General features: G+C 50.2%; 1 protein-coding gene across 17 annotated transcripts in view; it reads left to right on the top strand.

Annotated features, from left to right (window-relative positions):
* The window catches only part of MEGF11 (multiple EGF like domains 11), a 378,756-nt gene that overhangs the window by 77,625 nt on the left and 295,285 nt on the right, over window positions 1–5,846 (top strand). The window contains exon 2 of one of the 17 annotated variants that reach the window (XM_019647326.1): window positions 2,825–2,912. The exons of the other annotated variants lie outside the window; for them this stretch is intronic. The gene's annotated coding sequence lies outside the window, so the exon portion shown is untranslated. The remainder of the gene's footprint in view (window positions 1–2,824; window positions 2,913–5,846) is intronic. 17 annotated transcript variants of the gene reach the window in all.

Below are 5,846 nucleotides of genomic sequence, written 5' to 3'. Positions count from 1 at the left end.
GGCAATGATACGAAAGGTGCCCACAGAGCTGTGCAGTGCGATGGCTCTGAGTCCAGGGCAGTCTGGCCCTTTTCTGCCCATCCATTGCTCCCCTACCCCAGGCCTTCCTAGCACTTCAATAAAAGACATAGGAAGTATGTTCACTCCCGCCCTCCAGAAGTAGGTGTGAAGACTCCACCTGGGGGTTTTTAGCCTTGTTCAGGCCACACTGGGTCCCCCACCCCAGTCCAACAGCCCTGCTCCCAGGTGTATGGTCCTTTCTCATCAGTTTACTCAGCACCATTTGCTCAGGGAGAGGACTGGGAGGAGGTGGGTTTGGGGGCTCTGGGGAGAGGTGAGGCCAGCTGAAGGCTATGTTTGGGGCTGTTTTCTCCTTGTTCTCCCCCACCCACTGCATGCATCGCTGGAATTAAAACCACGGCATGAATTCCCTTTAAATATGCTTGTCCTGTGCAGGCGGGAGAATTTATAGGTGGGAAACCAGTAGACTGATCTTCCCTCTGCTCCAGTGGTCAGGCTCTGTCTGATTGATGCCCTGTACACCACACAGCCTGGACGGCTCCTTTTTATAGGCTCTGCCCGCCTGCCCATAACTCAGGAGGGAGGCCATAAATCCTCAGGGGCAGCAGAGCAATCCTCTATTAGGACAGCCACCTGGAGTTCCTGGCAGGTGCCTCTCGCCAGCTTCACATCTCATTGTCAAGGCAGCTGTGAGCAGAGGGGACATGCCCAGGACAGGGAGCCAGGGGATCTGGTCAGCTCAGAAGCTCCAGGCTAGAAGGGGCCTCTACAAGTCACTGATACATGTTGAGTGTATGAATTCCCTCTGCTGTTGGGGAACTCACTATCAGCCCATCCATCTTTGGAGAGCTCCTCCACTTCATTTCACAAGCTTTTTCTTCTCTCGAGCTGGAATACTTCTTCCTAGTGTTTCTATCTTACTTCTCTTCCTTGGGGCCAAACAAAAGGAACCTAAAAACAGAGTAATGGCTGTGTTTAATTTCTCTGCTAGCTTCAGAACCCAGCTCATTTCATTCTCTCTACAATAAACAAATCAATTTTATATAACAAAACATGTTATAGTGGCTTAATATTGAAGCAGGATGGAGCAAGCCTGCTTGGGTGGGCAGAGCCCTCTAGATTTCTCCCTCCCTCCCCTGCTCCCCAACACGATGTGACAGTCACAGTACAGACTGGGGTGGCTGTAGGCTTTGTTGTCTGTGCCTTCATGTTCCTTTGTCCTAACCTTTATCGAACCTAGTGCGTTTCAAACTTCAGAGTGTGTAAGCATTATGTTACAGGGTTGTATACACCCATATATGTGAATCTCCATGGGTGATTTAAGTGATTTACAAAGGTAATTTTGACTATATGCCATGTTTCCCTTACTTAATGACTTTTGAACTTAACCTTCACCCAAGAACTGATTTCATCATGTTTCTTTTACCTTTTTTATGATTTCCTTTCCTTTAAACATTTTTTTCTTTTCTTTCTTTTCCTATTGAGGTATAACTTACAGGCAGTATAGTGTAGAAATCTGAAGTGTACAGTCAATGAATTTTTACAAATGGCCACTCCTAGGTGACTCCCACCCAGATCAAGATATAGAACATTTTTATCACCCTGGATGGTTACTTGTGCCCTTTCCCAGCCAATACCATCTCCCCTCCCAGAGGTGACTCTCATTTTTTGCTCTATTGCCACATATTGGCTTTTCCTATTCTTGAACCTTATATAACTGGAAGCATACAGTCAGCACTCTGTCTGGTTTCCTGCACTCAGCAAAACGCCACGGTGTCGTGTGCGGCAGTAGTTCCTTCTTTTACAGTGGTGCATTCCCGAAGCTACACAACTCTACATTATTTAAAGGCAGTAACTGTGGGCCATTCTTTCTTTTTTTGTGGTGGTAAAATATACGTCACATAAAATTAACCATTTTAACCATTTTAAAGTGCACCAGCTCAGTGACATTAAGTACATTCACATTGTTGTGCAACCATCACCACCATCAGGCCATCTTTTAAAAAATGTCTGGTGGCCTCCTGGCCCCTCATCTGGTCTCAAACCTTACTTCTCTGGGTGGTCTAACGGGTCATGCTGTCAAGTGTACTTAATGTGGGTTGTTTTCAAATGTGTGACAGCCACTGGTGGGATAAGTGCTGCTTGGATGTTCTGTGAGGGCACTTCCGTATTCTCAGAACCAGCAAAGTGATTGGCGCATAATAGGGGCTCCCTGGATGTCGGTGAGTAAGACAACGGATGCGTGTCCGTCCAAGTGCCCACTCCTGCAGCTACCTAGCTCCTTCCTCAGAGAGGCCATCCCAGGGCTTCTCAGCTTGGCCTCACACCCCTGAGTGGATTTCAGTGTGTCGGTGTCTTTCTGGCTTGGACTCTGGCCTCCAGTGGCAGAGAGAGTGGAGCCAGCACACTTGTTTAAAACATGTTCGCTAAGAAGAAGACGGAGATCGTATTGTTACCTTTTCAAGCGAACATTCTTCGGTTGACTTTCCTGCCACGGATCCCTCCTGGCCTGCTCTCGCTCTCACGACTGCCATGTCTTTCCCCATCTAGGCCTGTGCTATTGATCTTTTGGATCGAAAGTGTACCACTCTTAACTCATCCTTTGGGGCTGGCATTTCTCCTGAGTGAAAGGGTCTCCCTCTATCATATAAGCAAATTGGGTTCCATTAGCAAAGGAAAAGGGGGAGAGGGAATGACTGGATCATGAGAGATATGGAAAGTCTTTCAGAATGTCCGTTGTGCTGTGTTCTGCCTTTTCCTAACCTGGAAGAATTGAGGTGAGTCTGACTTTCCTTGTTTGCAGGGAGCCCGAGCCAGGTCCTGGGGACCACTGTGCTGTCTTCTAGGGCCTCACTGGCCTCCCTCAGCTAACCCTCTGGAATCCAGCCCAGGTATGAGGGAGTTCCTGATAACCCTTCCCACTAAAGCTCTCTCCCATCTCCTCAGCCCTCTACTTCAGTAACTGTCCCCAGGGTTACCATGTACCAAACCTGTGCCCCAAGGTCTGTTTTCATGGTCTGGTGTAAGTATCATTGTGATTCCTCTGACATTAGTGCTCAGGCCTGATTTTCCCCGTCTCCTCCTCTCATGTGCTGTGAGGTCACTGGAGGTCTAGCTGCCATGAGGGATGTTGGTGGGTTGTGCAGACAGTGTGTCTAGAGGGACTGCAGTTGTGGGCCAAGTCAGGGTGCTGACAAACCTGAAAGGATTTCCCCTCCAAACTTCAAAGCAATGGATTCAAAGCATTTTAAATGGCCTCAGCCATAGGACTGGGTCTGGGCCATTCATTTCTGGGAGTTCTTGGTCCTTCCCTGGGCTCTGGAGCTCCTGGACACAGCTCTGGAGGTTGGGAGGAAAAATGGATGTCAGCACAGCCTGGCATCGGCCATCAGGTGGAAGATGGGACTCCCTGGTCATTGGGTGAGTCACTCANTGGGTGTTGCCACAGGGGCTGTGACCAAGCTCAATGTGTCCAGGGGAGGGAGAAGAGGATGGCAGGGAATTGGAGAGCCACATCCTGAGGAGCAATTTTACCTGTCTCTGCTATGTTCTCCACCCTGCAGCTAAGAGTCTATAACTTCTTTTACTCACACATTCTTTCGGCAGATATTCATCCAGATTGCTCTGTGCCAGGTGGCATGCCAGATGCTGGAGCTGCGGAGATGTGTGTGGACAGGGTCAAGGAAAGCATCTCAGAGGAGATGACTTGAATGATGAGAAGGAAGCAGACATGGGGATCTGGGAAAAGAGTTTTACAGGCAGACACCACTGCATGTGCAAAGGCCCTGAGGTGGGAATGAGCCTGGCTTGTTGGAGGCACAGACAGAAAGTACGTCAGGCTGGAGCAAAGAGAACAAGGAGGGAGGGATGTGAGGTGAAGCCAGAGAGGGTCAAGCAGGTCTCCCAGGCCTAGTGAGGAATTGTGATTTTATTCTGATTGTGAATAGAAGACACTGGAGGATCAGTGTGACCTGGTTTGTATTTTTAGAAGTGCTCCCTGGCTGCTGGGTGGACAGTGAGAGATGCTGGTGCATGTATCGAGCTGAGGGCCCTGGTGGGATGCTGGATGTACTTTGGAGGCAGGACGAGCAGGATTTGTTGATGGATTGGATGTGGGGGAAGAGATAGGAATTGTTATGACTCTAACATCAGCATGAATGGTGGTGTCCTCCCCAAAGTGGCAAACCCTGGGGCCAGGGGGAGGGGAGGGCATGGGAGAACCAAGTTCTGTTTTGTTGATGTTGAGTTTGAGAAACCTGTTAGCCGCCAGGGAGGATGGGAAGCAGGCAGTTGGTGATATGGCTCTGGGGTTCAGGGGTGAGGGCCTTGCTGCTACAAACCTGGGTGCTGTCACTGTGCTGATGGTGTTTAAAGCCAGGATGAACGAGATCAGGGAGTAGATACATGAGAGCTGGAAGAACTTCATAGCATCCTCCTCTTTCTCTGCCAGGCTGGGCCACCTCTGGCACCATTTTGCTGAGGGCACTGTCCTGGGTTCCAGCACACCTCTTCTCCTGTGTACAGGAGTCTCGGGTCATTCCTGATTGGTGCTGAGCCTGGGCAAGGTGTCTCTGGGCTGGCAGGACACGGTGGGGTGAGAGGTAGGGAAGGGTGGAGGGCGAGAGACCACTTCTTTGTCTTATGAGTCCCTCTCCTTGCTCCCCTTTGGGCGCTTTTCTTCCTGTCCTTTCTCCTAAAAGTCCCTTGCTACTCTGAGCCTGAGAGACAGGGCATATGGGGAGAGGAAAAAGGAGAGGAAAGAGACAAAGAGACTGAGAGAAAGGCAGAGGGCAGACCCAGGAGAGCTGCCAAGGGACCAGGAGGGGCCCGAGGACAACCAGAGTGAGCTGTGTGGGAAAGGGAAGGACTGAGAGAGTTAACAAACCAAGAAAGAAAGGTTTCTTTCTCCCTCCTGTCCTCCCGTTGGTGGCGACTTCCCTTTTCTTACCTAGGAAGTAAACACCATCCCTCATCTCATGAGTCAAGTGGTCTGAGGCCTTCTGACAAGGCCAGCCACCCTCTGGACGCCCACCTGTGCCAGGATCTTGCCTCCTCTCTCACCTCCACACCACCCTGTGAGCAGGTAGCATCCCCTCCATTTCACAGACGACAGACCTGAAGCTCAGGAGGCTTACAGAGTCTGCCCAAGATCACAGGGTTTTTGGGTGTGTGTGGGGGTGGGTGGGATTCAAACCTACATCTGCCAGATGCCAAGTCCAGGCCTCTGTGCCACCCTACCTGCCTTTTGGTTTATTTCTCAGCATCTAAGCCCAAATTCTTGAAAAATTATGACTTTTTTTTTTTTTTAAATATTGTTTCTAAAGCATTGTGAGGGGAAGGCCTAGTTTGAGAGGATCAGCCCACACTCGCTCAGAGAGGGCGGCCAGCTCTCCCGGAGCCTCCCAGTGGCTGGAGACGGAGTTTGGCTGGAAGCCTTGCCTGTGCTCTGTTGCTCCTCCTGCCTGCAGACCCTCTTCCTGGTGGTCACAGCTGTGGGCAGCTGCAGTCACCTGCCTGGGACTGGCAAACAGATGGCCCTGGATTTCTGGGACAGTTCCAGCTTCAGATGTTCTCTCTGGTTGTCAGATAAATGTACTGCTTTTTAGTTCAAAAATTATAGAGCACCTTATGCATGGCTATAAGTCCTGTCAGCTCTTGTAAGTTCGGTCCCAGAAAGGTGTGGTCCCTAGAAAGGCAGGATGGACATGTTTCAAGGCTGGTTAAGAACTGGGGGTGGGGTCTGACAGACTCTGGAAGGGTCATCTATAGAAGTTGCCTTCTGTCTGAAACGCCACAAAGTCCACAGGACACATGCCAGGTCTGGC

Source organism: Hipposideros armiger, unplaced genomic scaffold, assembly GCF_001890085.2.
Source record: "Hipposideros armiger isolate ML-2016 unplaced genomic scaffold, ASM189008v1 scaffold_110, whole genome shotgun sequence".
NCBI lineage: Eukaryota > Metazoa > Chordata > Mammalia > Chiroptera > Hipposideridae > Hipposideros > Hipposideros armiger.
The sequence above is the reverse complement of the archived record's forward strand: the minus strand, read 5'-3'. Positions and strand labels throughout refer to the sequence as shown.